Raw genomic sequence first — 22,462 nt, 5'->3', positions numbered from 1 at the left:
TCATCTTTGATTTATGGCAACTTGACTTGAAATAATTCACACTTACATCCATACTAGCACTTGTAAACGGCAGCTTGTGAATTAACATGTCATCATTCACTTTTAGGAAATGAATCTAGGCACAAATGCAGCCCAAGGGCCAGCAACTTGATCCCTAATTCCCAATCCCATCAACCCATGGTAATCTTTTCCACTTCTATGTTAATATACTTCTTTGTTACTCCTTTCTCCTAGAATTTGTCTACCCTGACCTTTTAGTCTGTCCTTATTTTTTTCTCTTTTACTGATTTTAGAATATAATGTTCTTAAACATAAGAACTATAGCCTACTCTTTACTCTTTTGCTTTGTTTTTTGGACCACCCTCAATGCTTAGCACGTTGTGTAAAAAACAAAACAAAACAAAAAAGAACTCTTAATGTTTGTTGTATTGCATTGTATATGCCACAGGGATTTTTTAAATGAGAAAATAAAATAACAAAAAAATTACTCTTCAAAAAGTCAAGTAGCCCTATAACTCCTCCAAAATTTCCTCAGCAATGGTAAAGCAGGTTTTCTGCATTTCACAACTCTAAGATTTTCCTATTTTTAGATTTATTTGTTTCAAATGATGTCAGAACTTTATATACTATAGACTACTGAATCTAGGTCTTACCAAATATAATATGATTTTAGTTAACTTTTCATTAGTCTGAATGTAATTTAAGAAATACTATACTAAAAAGGATGCATTATTACTTTTATATTCGATGAATTGTGATATTTCTGATCATTTCTACAAAAAGATGAGAGTCAAATCTTGGTTCAGAAACCTAATTCTCTCTTATATTAGGGTTTCTATGGAAAAATCAGGTTTAGTTTACAATACCATTATCTAGAGTGTAATGTGTCCTAATTGAAAGAATTGCTTATAGGTTTCTTTAAAATTATTGACTTGTTTTGAAGAAGGGAAGACGGGTTCCAACACAAAACAATGTAAAACACCTGCTTTTATCTTCAAAGCTTTGATTATCAATAACTATACATAAAGAGTGACCATAGTGAAAGGTTAAAGTTCAGTAGTCATTTTACCATACTAGAGTGTTAAACTATCACTAAGATGAATTTCATGACATACATTTTGTTTTCATTCACATAATGCAGAAATATTTGAGTTCAGGGTTTTCAGTATCTACCTCTTTTATTTTCTCCAGTTTTACTGCGATAAAACTGAGGTATAACAGTATATTAGTGTAAGATGTAAAACATGATTAGATATACATATATGTTGTGAAATTATAAGGGCAATAAGTTTAATTAACCTCCATCACCACACAGTTACAATTTTTTTCTTGTGATGAAAACTTTTAAGGTTAATCTCTTTGCAACTTTCAAATATACAATACATTATTGTTAACTAGAGTCACCATACTGTACATCCCCAGAGTTTATTTATCTTCTAATTGGAATTTTGTACCTTTGACCACCTTCAGCCATTTTCCTCACCTCCCATTCCCCTTCTCTGGCAACCACCAATCTGTTCTGTTTCAATGAGTTTGTTTGTTTTTTTTTAAGATAACACATATAAGTAAAATCGTACAATATTTGTCTTTTTCTGTCTGATTTATTTTCTTAAATTATAATACCTGCGATGTCCATCCATGTTGTCACAAATGGCAAGATTTCATTCTTTTTTATGGCTCAATAATATTCCATTGTATATATTCCACATTTTTAAAATTCATTCATCCATTGATAGACCCTTAGGTTGTTTCTATGTCTTGGCTATTGTAAATAATGCTGCTATGAACATGGTGGTGCAGATAGTAATTTTGTTTCCTTTGGATATATACCCAGAAGTAGAACTGCTGGATCATATGATAGTTAATACCTACCTCTTATACATACACATTTTAAGAGAGGGAAGTAAATTATAAAGGTCACTGAAACCAGAAACCTAGTAGTTTTGATTGACATCTCCCACTCTGATGCCCCTAATATTCAACCTATCACCTAGTCTTGTCCATTTTGCATTCTGTGGATCTTATGAGTCCCTCCACATCCTTCCTTTTCTGTGGCTCTCACCTTAGAACATTATCATCTTACTAATGTGATCTCTTGACTAGAATACTTACCTCTTAACTAGTTTTCCACCAAACCCAAATCCTCCTCCAATATGAGTTAGAGCAGTCTTTTCAAAATGCACATATTATTTTATCATATTACCTACCACTGCTTCAAAACCTTCAGTGGCTTACCATTGTTTTTAAGGTAAGACCAAATCCTTACATAGTCTATAAGCACCTGGATGTTACAGTAACACACCCCAACCCCCATGTTTCCAAACTTTGTCATCTTTAGTCCTTTTACCCTTCTTCTGGATTCTGTCATTCTCTTTTCAAGACAGAGTGTTTGCATACTATTTCTTCTGTTTGGAACACTCTTCCATGTACAACCTCTGTCCCAGTACATGAATGCTCTGCCTTTTTAAATTTTTTTCATTCTTTAGATCTTAGCTTAAGCATTTTATTCTTAAGGACCCTCTCTTTTGAATTTATGGAACAAAGTTGGTATTTTTTATATGTTGTTGTTGTTAAACATATTCATAGAATAATTTTCTTATAATACAAACATTCTTTAGGGTGATTAATATATATCCATCCTTCTAGATTGTAAGTCTGAGAGTACTTGATTTGCTTACCACTGTATCTCTAGTACCTAGCACAGTGTATGGCACACTTGGAATGAATAAAAGAATGAATAAATGAACAGCTGGTGTATTGTGAAGTCCAGATGATTGATAATCTTTGTAAACAATTTTTAAAAATCAAAGTGAAACTTTGACATCATCTTATATTAAGGATGGCTGATATATCTTGATATGATTCATTACCTAAATTTGGCATTCAAATAGCATTGGGTAAATACAAAGAAACCTGCCATACACTGTGAAAGCTCAGATTATTTCAAAATCATTATCCTTGTATTAAATTTGCTAAGTGAATCTTGATTCAGCATTGCAACTTTTGATTTAATTATTTTAGTTTGATCCATAGTTCTTAGCAGAGATACAGTGTGATAGGCAGAACGAGTAGGAAATTTGAAAGAAAGAAAGTTGGGAAAAAAGATATTATAATTTTTTTTCGTGAAAACATCATAGGGGTTTCTTATGGATATTGTAATTAATGTTTTATTAGAGGTTCCTACTATAAAATTTTCATCTTACCAAAAAAGCCTACAGTTTTTACATGGTGGTTGCAAGTAGACTGACAATACAAATATGAAAATTTGAGCACGTTATGTGATTTTTACAAATGAACTATTAGTCATATTACCCATGATACTTATGAATATCTTCATTAAATTTAAGGTGTTGCATCTCATCAGTGGAATAAAGTGAACTTCATTCATTCGACATTTATTGCCTACTTATCTGCCAAGCACTATCCTAACTGCTGGTGATAAGTTAACATAAACATGAAAGAACATCGTTTCTAGGATTGAAATCGAGAAAGTGAATAATTCTGTCTGTGACATAAGGGGAAGGCTCTATGCACAATATGGTGATATTTACACTGGATCTTGAAGAAAGAGTAAGAGTCGTCCAGAGAAAAAGGGACTAACATTGCTGGTACAGAAACAGCAAATGCAAAGTCATACAGCCAAAAAAAAAAAAAAAAGAGAGAGGGAGAGAGAGAACTTGTTTTTAGAAATTTTAGACAGGTTTGATTTAACTGTAATTTTGGATGATTTGAGTGGAATGGCAAGAGATGAACCTAGAAAAAGGTATATTTGTACCAAATTATGAAGGTCTTTGTATGCCATGCTAAGGATTTTGTAATTTATCCTTAGTCAACAGGAGAACTTTAAAATTATTTAAATAGGAGATGGAAATTTGGAGGCCCTGTTTATTCCTTTTTCCCACCCAAGTTTGGAAGCAACTGAAACATGTACTCAGGATAAAGATAAAAATTATTACTAGATTTAATGTGTGGACAAAATGGCCTCCTAACACTTTACCCCAGAATTAGTCTTATTTCTCCATCAAAAGGTCAGGCCTCTTCTTTCAGAATTAAAATTCAAATACTGCGTGGAAAAACTTAAAATGCTGAAGAAAGGCCCTTTCCAGAAAAACAGAAGAAGAGGCCAAGCTGAGTTTTCTTACTTTTTTCCTTCCAAACTCCTCATCAATAAATTATCCCACCCTTGCTAGGTAGGGGACAACAATTTAACTGTTGCCCAGAGCCCTCCATGTGGAAAAACAGGGCCAGAGAATTAGGTGCCCTCTCCTAACAAATATAGAATGGATACCAGAAACAGACAAAATGGGAAAGAAATTGGTGGTTAACAATATCTTGTTGTAGAAAGCGCAAGGAGGCTGAATTCTGTAAAACATCTGGGCTGTCAGTTAAGCTCATCCATGAGAGTGAGTAACTTAAGTATTAAAGAAAAACAAAATACACACACATTGCCTTCTATCCAGGAAGAGAAATAAGTAGATGATAATATGGATTTATGAGAAAGCTTATTATAGGTATCAAACAGTATATTTTTATTCATATGATGAGCTTTTTAGGAAATCAAAATCTGTATTTGAAAACAAAAGATATTTAACTAAAATTGTGATAAAAAAAAGTTTTATTCAATTCATCCTTTTTATTTTTTTTAATGATTTTACTGTGATATTTTGGTAACCTAGAACAACAACAAAAAAGATTGTAATCCCCATGAAATAAGTTCTTTTAATACTTTATTGTATATATATGAAATATATGAGCACATATATTTTACATTATCATATATATGTTTTCGAAAGAAAATGTTGTTAATGGAAGAACTGTAGATATATAGATGCTAAAAATGTAAAGTATAAAATAAATGAAAAAAAGATGTTCTTACTGAATAACTTTGATTTAAAGTTATTAAGCAAGTAGCATAATTCAATTAAGCAGAAATTATATATTAATATCCTTATTCCTATGACACACAGGCATCTTTACCTTTTTTTCCCCTGGGAATGGGATGCCTAATCCCTGAGGACACTTCCCAACTGGTGCTGCTTGTGAAGAAAAGTATATTCAGGAGAGTATTTGGAAAGGACTCAGGGGAAAACATGGCTTTAGAAGATAGAATAGTCCCTTTGCAGTTTCTGCTGAAAGATCAGCTGTTAACCTTATGGGGATTCCCTTGTATGTTATTTGTTGCTTTTCCCTTGTTGCTTTTAATATTTTTTCTTTGTATGTAATTTTTGTTAGTTTGATTAATATGGGTCTTGGCATGTTTCTCCTTGGATTTATCCTGTATGGGACTCTGCACTTCCTGGACTTGATTGACTCTTTCCTGTCCCATATTAGGGAAGTTTTCAACTATAACTAGCAGAAATGTGCCCTGTTTCATATACAGTTGGTCCTTGGAAGTTTGACCCTGTTCTAAAATATTTATATCTATCTATCTATCTATCAATCATCTATCTATCTATCTTAATTTGTATGTTAGTCCTCATGACTATTGTTTGTAAGAGAATTTGAGAAAAGTTCTCAAAACACTGATCAGATATATTATAGAAATTAGAGACTGTATACACTTAACAACAAACATCTTCCATAATTGACTAAAGACATGGCTACTTCATTAAACAGCAAAATATTGAGTAGACAGTATGAAAATCCAAAAGTGTCAAGTTTTAAAGTAGTCAAATCATATAACTCCTCTTCCTCCTTTCCTCTGAAAAATTTCTCGTAAGTGTTCTTGACACACATGTCTCCCTCTAATTTTTAAATGTACCTGCAGTTTTCTGTTAGTTCAGCTACAGCAGGAATCTGTCTAATGGCAGACCTTTACTGAGACAGACAGTTAATGGGAACAGTAGCAGCCCTGAGGTGTGTTTATACAGTCAGACTCACTGCCTCTACTCCTGTGATATATGAACTACTTCGGAAGTTTCCCAGCTGTTTCAGTGGATAAATCATGGCAGTAGGAGCTCGTATTTAACCTTCACTGTACTGGCTCAATACTTTGTAGTCCTTTTCTTTTATCTCTTTGGGTATCTGGAAGAGATTTCAAACGGGCTTGTCTATGTGCAAAGGGCATTGTTTTCTCTCTCGGCCACCTCCCACCTCCTTTCAACCAGACCAGGAAAACTCTGAAACACTGCTTATGATTTGCCTTCATGTCAGTCAAAAAAATCAACTCTACTAGAGGTCAAGTGGTTTATAGATTCATTTCATGACAATAAAGCAAGATACTTCTGTGTATGTGCATTCAGTGGAAGCCTCCGTTACACAGCAACCATTGTTACATACACGATATTTTCTATTGTTTTAGGCAACTATAGCCACAATCAGTATACATTTTTGGGACTAAGGGACTGTGATTTTCTACCACCTTTGCCTTGGTTTACAGTCCCTTCACACTAACCTTCTCTTTGTTCCTGGATAGTGACTCAGAGCCTTTGCCGCTGCTGTTGGCTGAGTTTGGGATAATCCACCCAAAGATATTCTCCTAGCTCCAGGTTTACTTCATTCTAGTCTCTGTTAAATGTTACTTTTTCAGAGTAACCTATCTGTATACCTTATTTAACATATTACTCATTTTCTTCCTATCTTAGTCTCTGTCATCATGATTGATTCTAAATTGTAATTATCTAGTTTATTTGCTTTCTTGTCTAGAATACAAATTGTATGAACAGGGATTGGTCTGTTTTGTTTTCTGTAGTTTCACTAGCATACAGAACCATATTTGACATATAATAAGAGCTTAAGTGTCTTTTATGGAAATAAATATTAATATGCATATATATATATACTTATACATGTATAGAGAGAAGTATTTTGTGTTTCTTTTTACATTTTTGACAAGTGGTCCATACTACACATACAATTCTGCAACTGGCCTTTTCCATATAATAATATACCTTGACCTTGTGTATTACTAATTAAGACCTATTTTTAAAGTATCTTAATATTATTTTATGGATGTACCAAAATTTATTAATTGGATTTATTAGTTGAATTATCTATTGATGGGTAGGCAAGATTTCCCTTCTTTTTGCTAATTACATCTTTGTCAAAATAATTTTTTTTGCATATAACGTTATATATCCATGTCAGTACTTCTATAGAATAAATTCCAAAAATTGGAAATGTTGAGTAAAAGGATATACGAATTTAAAATCTTATAGTTACTGATCAATTTCCCTTCAAAATAGGTGTAGTGAATTACATATTCTCTAAGCCTTAATAAGTGTACCTGTTCCCTCACATCTTTATCATGTGAGTATTACCAAGTTTTCAATCTTTTACCTATCTTATAATAGATGCAATTATATATATATATTTTTTTCACGAATATGACTGAATTTGACATCTAAAACCTTTAGTTACCTCCATTTGACTAAAATACAAAATCTAGTTTGACGTTTGAGTTGCCTTACAGTAATTCTAGCCTCAACTCTACCATTCTTCACAAAAATTCGGTACTTTGGCTGTATGCCTCATTAACAGAATGGGTTCACTTTATCATTTTTATGCTTTGCAGTTTTCTTTTACTGGAAGGTAATATCTTCTTCACTCTCTGTTTCTTGAAATTCTAGCCATCCTTTCAAACCTGGCTCACATGATTGTAGTATAAACCTTCTCTGATAAGCCCAGTAGAAGTTAGTTTCTCTGCTTTCCTTCTGGTATTGAATTTATTGTCCCTCCATATGGTACTTGTATCCTAATTTGCCTACACACCTAATTTTTCCTACCATATTTTAAGACCATAAAGAATCTGAAATTATGACATGTCTTTCTCTCCCACAGTTCTTAGCATGGTGCCTTCCATTAGAAACTGTCTGTTTAAAGGGTGAATGCATGCATGCATGTCCAACACTGCCTAGTGCATGCGTAAGAATCATTGAGGAAAAAGAGATGCAGTGCCAGAAGAACAATCCTAATAAAAACAAATTGATGTGCATTTCATATGACATACTACATACTAAACTTATTTAAATCTATGAAAAGAAAGAATATTTTTCCTTTATTCTTGAAAGAGTCAAGCCTAAAATGATTCCAGTGCATTCCTCAGGATTTTGAGAATGGAGAATTTCATTTATAGAAAACGAAACACACTAAGTGGCTGCTGCTTAGGGAGAATTAATCTTAGAGATTTGATTTTCACCAAGTTGTTCCAACAGTGGATATTTCAAAGAAAAATGAGACAATCTTTGTGGAAGTGTTTTGCAAATGTAAAGTATCAAACAAATAGAATATCATTGTATTCTTTTTACCAACAGTCAACCAGCCACATTTCCAAACACATTAGTTTGATATACTCTCATCTACTTCTGTAGTGATAAGAAGAATGTCCTCAAGAATTTTCAGAATGCTAAAGTAAGATTCCTTGTAGCATAGCTTTGAGCTTAATATCAAGGAGTGAATGATCTGATTTGATCTATAAGATGCCAAAGGGCAGAGACTGAGACTATGTTCTTTAACATGGTTAATTTAGTGCGTAACAGAGTGGCTCAGTCAATATTGAACCAAATTAAATTGTGCGGTCCACTGAACAGATTCTGAAGCTAAGAAAGTGAGAGAGTGATCTTATCAGAGAGCAACTTCCCAAAGTATAAATAAGAACTATGTAGACAAGCATGGAAATAATAGATTTATGTTAAAATATATATATATAGTTGTAAAATAATTCTGATTTTGCAAACATCGTTCATACTTGAAGCAGAAATTAAAGTGTTATCAACAAAAATTGGGTCAAAATAATTGAGGATTTAATTCGTCCCCGTATGTTGGTTGGGATTGTATTTGGCTTTCAGTGATAGTGAGATGGTAGGAGGGGTGCAATCACAATAAAATCAATTCCATAACTGCTGGGTGGGTGATTCACAAACTGGAGAACACTTATACCACCGAAGTCTACCCACTGGAGTGAAGGTCCTGAGCCCCACATCAGGCTTCCTAACCTGGGGGTCTGGCAACGGGAGGAGGAATTCCCAAAGAATCAGAATTTGAAGGCTAGTGGGATTTGACTGCAGGATTTCAACAGGACCGGGGAAACAGAGATTCCACTCTTGGAGGGCACACACAAAGTAGTGTGCATCAGGACCCAAGGGAAGGAGCCATGACCCCATAGGAGACTGAACCAGACCTACCTGCTAGTGTCTCCTGCAGAGCTGGTGGTGGCTGTGGAATACCATGGGGACAAGGGCATGGGCAGCAGAAGTTCTGGGAAATACTCCTTGGCACGAACCCTCCCAGAGTCCACCATTAGCTCCACTAAAGAGCCGGGTCGGCTCCAGGGCTAGGTTGCCTCAGGCCAAACAACCAACAGGGAGGGGACCCAGCCCCACCCATCAGCAGACAAGGGGATTAAAGTTTTACTGAGCTCTGCCCACCAGAGCAACACCCAGCTCTACCCACCACCAGCCCCTCCTATCAGGAAGCTTGCACAAGCTCCTTACATAGCCTCATCCACCAGAGGGCAGACAGCAGAAGCAAGAACTACAATTCTGCAGCCTGTGGAAAGAAAACCACATTAAAACAAAGATAGACAAAATGAAAAGGCAGAAGGCTATGTACCAGATGAAGAGACAAGATAAAACCTCAGAAAAACAACTAAATGAAGTGGAGATAGGCACCCTTCCAGCAAAAGAATTCAGAATAATGATAGTGAAGATGATCCAACACCTCAGAAAAAGAATGGAGGCAAAGATCGAGAAGATGCAAGAAATGTTTAACAAAGACCTAAAAGAATTAAAGAACACCTAGAAGAATTAAAGAACAAACAAACAGAGATGAACAATACAATAACTGGAATGAAAAATACACTAGAAGGAATCAATAGCAGAATAACTGAATCAGAACGGATAAGTGACCTGGAAGACAGAATGGTGGAATTCACTGCCATTGAACAGAATAAAGAAAAAAGAATGAAAAGAAATGAAGACAGCCTAAGAGACCTCTGGTTCAACATTAAATGCAACAACATTTGCATTGTAGGGGTCCCAGAAGGAGAAGAGAGGGAGAAAGGACACGAGAAAATATTTGAAGAGATTATAGGTGAAAACTTCCTTAACATGGGAAAGGAAATAGCCACCCAAGTCCAGGAAGCACAGAGAGTCCCAGGCAGGATAAACCCAAGGAGAAACATACCAAGACACATAGTAATCAAATTGACAAAAACTAAAGACAAAGAAAAATTATTGAAAGCAACAAGGGAAAAATGACAAATGACATACAAGGGAACTCCCATAAGGTTAACAGCTGATTTCTCAGCACAAACTTTACAAGCCAGAAGGGAGAGGCATGATATACTTAAAGTGATGAAAGGGAAGAAGCTACAACCAAGATTACTCTACCCAACAAGGATCTCATTCAGACTCGATGGAGAAATCAAAAGCTTTACAGACAAGCAAAAGCTAAGAGAATTCAGCACCACCAAACCAGCTCTACAACAAATGCTAAAGGAAATTCTCTAAGTGGGAAACACAAGAGGAGAAAAGGACCTACAAAAACAAACCCAAAACAATTGAGAAAATGGTAATAGGACCATACATGTTGATAATTACCTTAAATGTGAATGGATTAAATGCTCTGACCAAAAGACAGAGGCTCGCTAAATGGATACAAAAACAAGACCCATTTATATGCTGTCTACAAGAGACATACCTCAGACCTAGGGACACATACAGACTGAAAGTGAGGGGTGGAAAAAGATATTCCATGCAAATGGAAATCAAAAGAAAGCTGGAGTAGCAATAGTCCTATCAGATAAAATAGACTTTAAAATAAAGAATGTTACAAGAGACAAGGAAGGACACTACATAATGAGCAAGGGATCAATCCAAGAAGAAGATATAACAATTATAAATATATATGTACCCAACATAGGCACACCTCAATAATAAAGCAAAGGTTAACAACTATAAAAGAGGAAATCCACAGTAACACAATAATAGTGGAGGACTTTAACATCTCACTTACACCAATGGACAGATCATCCAGACAGAAAATTAATAAGGAAAGACAAGCTTTAAATGACACAATAGACCAGACAGATTTAACTGATATTTATAGGACATTCTATCTGAAAGTAGCAGATTACACTTTCTTCTCAAGTGAGCACAGAACATTCTCCAGGATAGATCACATTTTGGGTCACAAATCAAACCTTGGTAAGTTTAAGAAAATTGAAATCATATCTAGTATCTTTTCTGACCACAATGTTATGAGGTTAGAAGTTAATTACAGGGGAGAAATACGAAAAAACACAAACACATGGAGGCTAGACAATTTGTTACTAAATAACCAAGAGATCACTGAAGAAATCAAAGAGGAAATCAAAAGATACCTAGAGACAAATGACAATGAAAACACGACAATCCTAAACCTATGGGATGCAGCAAAACCAGTTCTAAGAGGGAAGTCTATAGCAATACAATCCTACTTCAAGAAACAAGAAAAATCTCAACCAATCTAACCTTACACCTAAAGGAACTAGAGAAAAGAATAAGCAAAACCCAAAATTAATAGAAGGAAAGAAATAATAAACATCAGAGTGGAAATAAATGAAATAGAAACAAAGAAAACAATAGCAAAGATAAGTAAAATTAGAAGCTGGTTCTTTGAGAAGATAAACAAAATTGATAAACTATTAGCCAGACTCCTGAAGAAAAAGAGGGAGAGGACTCAAGTCAATAAAATTAGAAATGAAAAAGGAGAAGTTACAACAAACACTGCAGAAATACAAAACATCCTAAGAGACTACCAGAAACAACTCTATGCCAATAAAATGGAAGAAATGGATAAATTCTTAGAAAGGTATGACCTTCCAAGACTGAACCAGGAAGAAATAGAAAATATGAACAGACCTATCACAAGTAATGAAATTGAAATTGAAAATCTTCCAACAAACAAAAGTTCAAGACCAGATGTCTTCACAGGTGAATTTTATCAAATATTTAGAGGAGAGGTAACACCCATCCTTCTCAAACTCTTACAAAAAATTGCAGAGGAAGGAACAGTCCCCAACTCATTCTACAAGGCCACAATCACCCTGATACCAAAAGCAAACAAAGATACTACAAGAAAAGAAACTTACAGACCAATTACACTGATGAATATAGATGAAAAAATCCTCAACAAAATACTAGCAAACAGAATCCAACAACACATTAAAAGCATCATACACCATGATCAAGTGGGATTTATCCCAGGGATGCAAGGATTTTTCAATATACACAAATCAATCAATGTGATATACCATATTAACAAATTGAAGAATAAAAACCATATGATCATCTCTATAGATGCAGAAAACACTTCTGACAAAATTCAACATGCATTAATGATAAAAAGTCTCCAGAAAGTGGGCATAAAGAGAACCTACCTCAACATAATAAAGGCCATATATGACAAACCCACAGCAAACATCATTCTCAATGGTGAATACTGAAAGCATTTCCTCTCAGGTCAGGACCAAGACAAGGATGTCGACTCTCACCACTGTTATTCAACATAGCTTTGTAAATCCTAGCCATGGCAATCAGAGAAGAAAAAGAAATAAAAGGAATCCAAACTGGAAAAGAAGTAAAGCTGTCACTCTTTGCAGATGACATGATACTATACATAGAGAATCCTAAAGATGCTACCAGAAAACTACTAGAGCTAATCAATGAATTCGGTAAAGTTGCAGGATACAAAATTAATGCACAGCAATCTCTTGCATTTCTATACACTAACAACAAAAGATCAGAAGGAGAAATGAAGGAAACAATCCCATTCACTACTGCAACAAAAAGAATAAAATACCTAGGAATAAACCTACCTAATGAGGTTAAAGACCTGTACTCAGAAAACTATAAGACAGCGATGAAAGAAATCAAAGATGACACAAACAGATGGAGAGATATACCATGTTCTTGGATCAGAAGAATCAACATTGTGAAAATGAGTATACTACCCAAAGCAATCTACAAATTCAATGCAATCCGTATCAAACTACCAATGGCATTTTTCACAGAACTAGAACAAAAAATCTTCAAATTTGTATGCAGACACAGAAGACCCCGAAGAGCCAAAGCAATCTTGAGGGAAAAAAACGGAGCTGGAGGAATCAGACTCCCTGACTTCAGACTATACTACAAAGCTACAGTAATCAAGACAATATGGTACTGGCACAAAAACAGAAATTTAGATCAATATAGATCAATGGGTCAATGGCTGGAATAGAAATCCCAGAGGTAAACCCACAGACTTATGGTCAACTAAACTATGACAAAGGAGGCAAGGATAGTCAATGGAGAAAAGATGTCTCTTCAATATGTGGTGCTGGGAAAAATGGACAGATACACATAAAAGAATGACACTAGAACACTCCCTAACACCATACACAAACATAAACTCAAAATGGATTAAAGACCTAAATATAAGACTGGATACTATAAAACTCTTAGAGGAAAACATAGGAAGAACACCCTTTGACATAAATCACAGCAAGATCTCTTTTGACCCACCTCCTAGAAAAATGGAAATAAAGCCAAAAATAAACAAATGAGACCTAATGAAACTTAAAAGCTTTTGCACAGCAAAGGAAACCATAAATAAGATGAAAAGACAACCCTTAGAATGGGGGAAAATATTTGCAAATGAATCAAAGGACAAAGGATTAATCTCCAAAATATATAAACAACTCATGCAGCTCAATATTAAAAAACAAACAATGCAATCAAAAAATGGGCAGAAGACCTAAATAGATATTTCTCCAAAGAAGACATACAGATGGCCAAGAAGCATGTGAAAAGCTGCTCAGCATCACTAATTATTAGAGAAATGCAAATCAAAACTACAATGAGGTATCACCTCACACCAGTTAGAATGGGCATCATCAGAAAATCTACAAACAACAAATGCTGGAGAGGGTGTGGAGAAAAGGGAACCTTCTTGCCCTGTTGGTGGGAATGTAAATTGATACAGCCACTATAGAACAGTATGGAGGTTCCTTAAAAAAGTAAAAATAGAATTACCGTATGACCCAGCAATCCCACTACTGGGCATATACACAGAGAAAACTATAATTCAAAATGACACATACACCCCAATGTTCATTGCAGCACTATTAACAATAGCCAGGTCATGGAAGCAACCTGAATGCCCATCGAGAGACGAATGGATAAAGAAGATGTGCTACATATATACAATGGAATATTACTCAGCCATAGAAAGGAATGAAATTGGGTCATTTGTAGAGACGTGGATGGGCCTAGAGACTGTCATACAGAGTAAAGTAAGTCAGAAAGAGAAAAACAAATGTCGTATATTAATGCATATATGTGAAATCTAGAAAAATAGTACCTATGAACTAGTCTGCAAGGCAGAAATAGAGACACAGATGTAGAGAACAAACGTATGGACAGCACGGGTGGGAAAGTGCCCGGGAGGTGGTGGTGGGATGAATTGGGTGATTAGGATTGACATATACACAGCAATATGTATAAAATAAATAATTAATAAGAACCTTCTGTATAAAAAAATAAATACAATTAAATTTTAAAATAAAATAAAATTGAAGTTAAAATCTGTAAGTTTTACTCTTCTTTAAAGTAATTAGAAGAGATCAGCAATAGACATAAAACCATTATAATCATTCCTCCAATTGGTCAGGATAATGGAAGAATTATTTAACTAAAAAACAAAAACAGGAAGAATAATTGTATCAGACCCCTCTGATGGACGGATAAAAGCTTTAAATAAGACAATAGATAGGATTGATTGATTTTGACTAGTTTTCCTCTAAGAGAAAAACTCTTATTTTCTAAGAATTAGGAAACAAGGCTCAAAACTACATATAAAATTAAATATTGATAAATATGGGTCCAGGACAATATTCTTGGTGCTTCAGTGACTCATGTTGCATCACATCTTATTTCTCTCCCCTCTTTTTTTCCTTGTACACTATTTCAATATCAAGATATTGCCTAGTCATACTTAAATATAAAATTATTTCTGCCAAGTGCCACACCTCTACATCAGCATTTTCATGAGAAATCTTAGTCACAAATAATTTCAAATTTTACAGTAGGCATATTAAAAAAAATAATACAGAGGTGAAAATAATTCAATAACCTACTTTATTTAATTAATATACCCCAAATAGTATCACTTCAATATACAAAGTAATTAATGGGATTTTTTGTTTGTTTTACATATTATGGCTTCAAAATTCAGTGTGTATTTTACACTTAACAATGCATATAAAGTCAGACAAACCATGTGCCAAATACTCAGTAGTTACATGTGGCTAGTGTCTGCTGTATTGGGCAGTGCATCTCTATGTACATCCAGCTTTTACCCTTGGTGCATGTCTAATGTTAGTCTATTTGGTATAAAAATTGTTCAGTTTATCATATACAAAGTATTTTTCCTAAAAATATGGCATTAATACTAAGCTGGAGAGCCACATGTTCTATAAAAGCACAATATATCTTTTTATGACTGTATTTTAATGGTAGAAATCCAGTGAAAAAATAGGCAAGATACTGATTCTGTGGATTTTTTTAATGAACCATATCAAATTATATTAGCCCATATAACTCAGTTGAAACTATTATTCGTTGGGCCATCATCAGTTTATTGTAGTCTGATCAGAAAAATTCTGAGTGAAAATTTTCATCGCTTGTTTTAAGATTTTTAAAAATAATATTCAGTATCTTATCCATGTAGTAGATCGAGTTGAATTCCAGACTTCTTTAGAAACACCAGCAAAAGACTCTAGGCTTTGTAGCAATTACCAAGTAAATTAGTGGAAAACGATGTCTTGTTTAGCTTTTCTCTTTTTTAATGAATAGTGCCTTTATATCATTTATCCTTTTTTCTTTGATTGTCATATAAACTGGAAAACATAGTTATGGGGTGGTGGAGTAACTAAGAGAGAAAGAGAATTAACATGAAATATTAGTATATGTACAGCATATACTAGTATATATGAAGCCTAAATTTATTTCTCAGCATGCTGATGTTAAATTTGTAGGAAAAGAGGAAATAAAGCAGAAAACATTCCATAAAAATGGTTTTAGTTCTTTCTCGAAGATAAGAGATTCTTGTTCTGAGATTCCAACAGAAGGAGATAAACTGAATTATAGCCTATTTTGCAAATTGTTTACAGAAGAATGCTGATGTCAGTAAAAAGTTTTGGCATCCCTGCCCTCAAATGCTATGGCAAGGAAACACATATTTGGAGAAACCAAGGGAAATACCAAAGAGAGTTATTGTGTTGTTGTTACCATAAAAATGTTTTAACTGTAGTTTAAAAAAGTATCATTTCCTTAATGTGTTATATGATTAGAAGAGAAGTGACATTGCTATTTTTCCTAACATTTTATTATGAACATTATCAAACAGAGCAAGTTTGAAATATAGCCCCAACCTAGATTTTAGCATTAACATTTTAGTATACTTGTGTTATCATGTTTCTGTCCATTACATTTTAAAATGAATTGCAGAAATCAAGACACCTCTATCTAAAAACATTAGAATATATACTTTTAATGTAGCGTAGTATTTGTTTACATTATTTTTAAAATTTTCAGTAAAATTTATATGCAATGAATTGTATAAATCTTAAGTATACACTCATTGTATTTTATCAGATACATACAGCTGTGAAATGCAAACCTCTTTCAAGATACAAACATTACCATTACTCTGAAACATTCCCTCGTGACCCCTTCCAGTGTATCCCACCTCCTACCTCCAGAGATAAGCACTGTCCTTATTTCCTTCCACCACAAATTAGTTTTGCATCTTCTAGAATTTCATTTGAATTCAAATAATACACTATATTCTCTTGTGTAAGGCTTCTGTTCAGGATAATGTTTTTAAAAATTATTCATGTTGCTGCATGTATGAGTTAATTGCTCTTTTTCATTGCAGAGTAGTATTCTATTATATGAATACACTATATTTCATTTATTGATTTTTCCTTTTGATGAAAAGCTGTGTTATTATGAGTAAACTGCTATAAGTATACTTTATAGTCTTTTTATGAACATAGGTTTTCATTTTCTTGGTAGATACCTAGGAGTAGAATTGTTGGGTCATAGAGTAGATGTAATGTTTGAATTTTATATGAAATCGCTAGACTTTTATCTTCCAAACTGATTGTACCATATCACATTCCCACAAACAAAACTAGTAGCTCTGTATTTTCACCAACATTTAGTATTGTTATTTATGCAATGATGGAAAATGGAAGCATAAACTAATGAGAAAATCTTAAGTTATATATTAGTTACTGTGAGAACTAGGTCTAATTCATAATGGAATATTTTTACCACTAGATTGCACTGCTTATTCAGTGTTAAGGTTTAGTGGTGATTTTATTCATCTCTTATGCATTTCTAAATCATTTATGGCCATATAAATGGCCATAGAGCACTATGGCTGGATTAAAAATAAGCACTTCTTTTGTTTTTTCATTCAAAATTTACTTTATATATATAAGGTTTTTCCTTCTTATCTAAAGATGTGTATGTTTTTCCTTTATCAGTAGATAAAACAAAAAGATTAAGAAGGTGATCCTCTAAGAACTGTAGATTTTTACCAATATGAAACCATAGAGGTAGAAATGCTCAATTACAGGCACAACTCCTCATAAAAAATAGTTTAGAATTTGGCAGAACATTTTCCTAGTTTTAATTCTTTTATCATTCATATTTACATCAAACTGTGGGAGAAAAGGAGGCATTATGGTTATAGAGGAATTATCCTGATGGTATTTCACAAGGTGGCTACTCCTATTTAGAAGCAAAGATAACTGAAAATTCAGGCAGATAAGTGTGGTAGTAATTTCTAGTAAACTTAATTATTTTAGTTAAAGATTTTTCATGGGGAAGTATTAATAAATAAAATATCATCAAAACTATCCTTTTATACTCAGTGAATAATAAATATAAAGATAGGTGAATGAAGGAGATTCTAAAGATATATTTCAATGTGATCTTGATTATATAGCAGATGAAGATTAAATATGTTTTTAGTTATTATTTTGGTTTTTATTTTAAGCAGTATTCAATCTTTTAATGCTAAAACTCTGGTGTTACAATCTTCTGGATGTGACACATATATGAATAATTATAGGACATTAAATATTACTTTTCTCTAATGCCTGTTTTTCCTCTTTTCAATTTTATTTCACTCTCGGCTTTGTAAGCATTTTCAGTGCCTCTTTGGAATGTTGTTACCTGTCTTTTGAGTTTGTATTTTCAAATATACATCTAGTGGCAATTGCTTTTGAAATCAAGTGCTTCTTCCTCCCTAACCGAATCCACGTTAGAGCTAAGTTTGTAGTGATGTCTCATAAAGGTCGAGGTATCATTTAAGAAGAGGTCAGCAGGATGTCAGAAGGTCTTAGGCTTCAGTAGAAAATACTTGAGTAACTTTTTTTTTTTTTTTTTTTTTTTTGCGGTACGCGGGCCTCTCACTGCTGTGGCCTCTCCTGTTGTGGAGCACAGGCTCCGGACGCGCAGGCTCAGCGGCCATGGCTCATGGGTCCAGCCGCTCCGCGGCATGTGGTATCTTCCCGGACCGGGGCACGAACCCGTGTTCCCTGAATCGGCAGGCAGACTCTCAACCACTGCGCCACCAGGGAAGCCCTTGAGTAACTTTTGATTAAGAAGATCCATGAAAAGTCTCTCTAATTCTCTGAAGAAAGAAAAAATCCTTAGGCCTAGACCCATGAATTTCCAGTAGAATTTGGGATTTGATGCACATCTCTTTTCCCTTAAGAGGAAGATACAGAATGTCAACGTGTAACCACACCATGATTATAATGTAACAGAATTGTGAACTTTAACGCTAAAGTGGCACAGAAAAATTATTTTATCTTTCAGGTTTTTGTTCACATCCATATACATTTATAATACTTTTTGTGTGTGATAAATACAGATTTTAAAAAAATGTTTCATTTGACTATAGGGGACTCATGTGGGTAAAAAGTATCACTTCTTTACTAGGGAATAAAAAGAGGGCACAATTATGAGCCACTTGATTATAAATCAATTTTTTTGATTATTATTAATTTTGAATAAGAGTTGGCCACCTCCATCTTCCCCAGTGCACCCCTCCCTGGGCTTATAGCTATCACACAGGTTTGTGAAAGTATGCAGATCAGCCTTAAGCTACCAGCCCAGTGCTCATTATGTTTGGCGTGACACTAACTGGTCCTTGGCTCATTTGAATAAGTTGGACCCAAAGTGTATAAGAATTATCCACCCTGCTGAGGAAAGGGAGAGGTTCAGCTAGATAAAAGAGTAGAGGTTCAGCTAGATAAAAGGATGAATAATGAAAAGAGGAGAAATGGAGAACTATAAAGACAATGCAGTTGGACCTAACATGGATTTGTTACTGGAAGCCTGTGTTAAAGGAAAGAATCTGAGTTAAAGCTTTGGACATAGAGTAACCCTAAAAATAATGCCTTTCCATTATTTAGTAAATTTTCAGTTTGCCAGTTTGACAGAATAATTGAAATTATATTAGCTAACTGTTTCTTGATTGATTGATTGATTTATGGGCACGGTCTGTGGGATCTTAGTTTCGGACTAGGAATCGAACCCGTGTCTCCTGCAGTAGAATCACGGCATCCTAACCACTGGACCACCAGGGAAGACCTCTGTTCCATTTTTTATGATAAGTTTGGAAATTTGGCTCTGAGTATGTTCCATATTGAATATGGATGTACACAGCATTTCAGAGTAGTTCCAGCAATTACTGGATTGGAAAATAGTGCTAGTAAAATGATTTTAATTCCATCTACTTGTTTAACCTGGTTGCCCTGCCTTCCTTATGCAGTGATCTTTTCTTTAATTGTGCAACCTTTCATTAAAGCACCGGTGAGGATGATAGAAAACAATTTATTGATGTAATTGTAACTAGCCTGTCATACACAACTTGGGAAAGCAGCAAATCCCACAGCATGGGGTCCACATTATGCAACTCGGCTGGCATTTAGATGAGTTCCTTTTCATTGAAAATATATTAACTCTTATCCTTTAAAGAGTATAAGTAATGCATGTGTAAATCTACATTGTGCTAATATACATGTGTTTTCTAACCTCAGTGATTTTAGTTAAGTAAATCTACGGTAGCAATTAGTTTGCCATTTTAGATATTGAGAAGAGTGTAAGGCTCAAGAATAAGGAAGTACTTGAAAGATAATGTTATAGAATTACATAATATATGGGATTCAGATCTGTGTGAGTTATCTATTTTGCGTAAAAAGTTACCCCAAGATTTAGCACTTTAAAAAAGCAAACACGTGTTATCTCACAGATTGAGAGATTAGGAGAGTGGTGTAGCCGTCAGTCTAACTCAGTGTCTCTGCGGAGGTGGCAGTCAAGCTCTTGGCTGGGGCTGTGGTCACCTCCAAGCTCACTCACACTGTTCTCAGGCATCAGTTTCTTGTCAGCTGTTGGCTGGAGATATGTTTTTCTCATTATTTGGACATCTCCATAGGCTACCTGAGAAAAAAGAAAGCATGAGAGAGAGACAGAGAGTGCAAGAGCATCCAAAATGGGAGCCTGATGCCTCAAACCTTTTACATTCTAACCACAGAGGTAACATATCATCCTTTCTACCATATTCTGTTCATTTAAAATGAGTCACTAAGTCCAACCCGCATTTAAATGGAGGGAAATCGAGCTATACCTCTTAAAGGCAGAAATGTTAAATAACTTGTGGATATATTGTTTAAACTACCACATGGACTTTGAATTTTAAAGATAGATATGCATTTCCTCCATGTATTTCACATATGAGAAACTCAAGGCCCAGTGAAAAATGATTTGTGCAAAGACGCAGAGATATTTGAGATAGAGCTAACATCCCCCAACTGCCTGCTCTTTGAAAAGTGTTTCTCTATGTGCATGTTTGCAAACAGATCTCATCTATATAAAAGTCACCAGATAATACTTAATTTTCTGGATAATTGATACTCTTAAATGACAATATTGGGTCTAATCATGTTAGAAAGGTGCATTCTTCCTTCCTGCCTCTTCAAAAATACTATATTGACCACAATTCACCAAGATTCATTGATCATGCAACGTCATCATTAGGAACATCATTTATATCATATGAGCAAACAGTGATATAGTCCTGGTCTGTTGTTTTCTCCTACACTGATGTTCCAAGACAGTAGTATCAAGGGTGAGTATTAAGACTACAAATGTAAGCCTGGGACCAGATCATGAAGGACCTGATGTGCCATGATAAGAAGTATGACATGTTCCCTGAGATCAGTGAGATTTCATGGGTGTGTTTTTGCAGGGAAATGACATCAAGACTTGCATTTTAGCACTATTATTCTGGTGAACATATGAAGAAAAGACTAGCAACAAGAAGGGTTAAAGCCAAGGAGATCAGTTAGGAGTCGACTGTAATTGTAGTTAAAATAATGGTGGTCTGGGGCTTCCCTGGTGGCGCAGTGGTTGAGGGTCCGCCTGCCGATGCAGGGGACACGGGTTCGTGCCCCAGTCTGGGAAGATCCCACATGCCGCGGAGCGGCTGGGCCTGTGAGCCATGGCCGCTGAGCCTGCCCGTCCGGAGCCTGTGCTCCACAAGGCGAGAGGCCACAACCGTGAGGCCCGCATACCAAAAAAAAAAAAAAAAAAAAAAAAGATCGTCTGAACTAATAACCTAGTAACAATGGGCCTAACAAAAGTGGATTCGTTTCAGAGATATTAGGGAGATAGTGGTCCACTTGGTGAAGGAAGGAAAGGATTCCTTCAAGTCTTTGTCTTGGACAATTGATTGGAAGGAGGTATCATTCATTAAGCTAAGGAATTAGAAGAGAGGCATATTTTTAGACAAAATTATCCTACTAGTGAAAAGTGATAAAATACAAAAAAACGTATTTGCTTACTTTACCAAGGAGACAATGAAAAATAAACAAATGCTGTTTTCACAATTAGATAAGCTGTACAATCAACATTGATTTTTCTTTGGTCTTATGTTGAAAATAATATTCTGTAGTTTGAACTATTTGAATACTGAATACAATAATAGGCTTGGTTGGGCATGTGTGCATTCCCTCCCTCTTGCTGACAGTTCTTGATGTCTGTGCTGACTGAGACAATTTAGAGGGATGGACTGAATTATTTTCCTATCCACCACTTCTATTTATACAGAATTTACACTTGACTGTAGTGACGCTAATCATGGCAGAACTGATCAAATTCAGCTCCCCTGCTGGTGAACTCAGCCAATAAGCCATTCATGACTGACAGGCGTTCCTGCTTTCTTTTGCTTTTTCTTCCCCCCACTCTTAAACACATTGGAATTTATGAGACACCTTCCTTTATGCTCCCACATCTATGTCCGTTAAGAGGAAATGCCAGGGAGGGTTTGTTTGGGCCAGAGCAACAGCTTACATTTAGCTCTCTCCACACTTTCCTCCTCTGCATAAATACGAGGCTGAGGAGAGCTAGGACCGAGCTTC

At 34.9% G+C, this 22,462-nt stretch overlaps 1 pseudogene; it reads right to left on the bottom strand.

Annotated features, from left to right (window-relative positions):
* Window positions 1–22,462, bottom strand: part of LOC136125425 (NAD-dependent protein deacetylase sirtuin-7-like) — a 77,656-nt pseudogene that overhangs the window by 30,298 nt on the left and 24,896 nt on the right.

This window comes from Phocoena phocoena, chromosome 7 (genome assembly GCF_963924675.1).
Source record: "Phocoena phocoena chromosome 7, mPhoPho1.1, whole genome shotgun sequence".
Lineage (NCBI taxonomy): Eukaryota > Metazoa > Chordata > Mammalia > Artiodactyla > Phocoenidae > Phocoena > Phocoena phocoena.
This window is presented reverse-complemented; position numbering and strand designations above follow the sequence as displayed.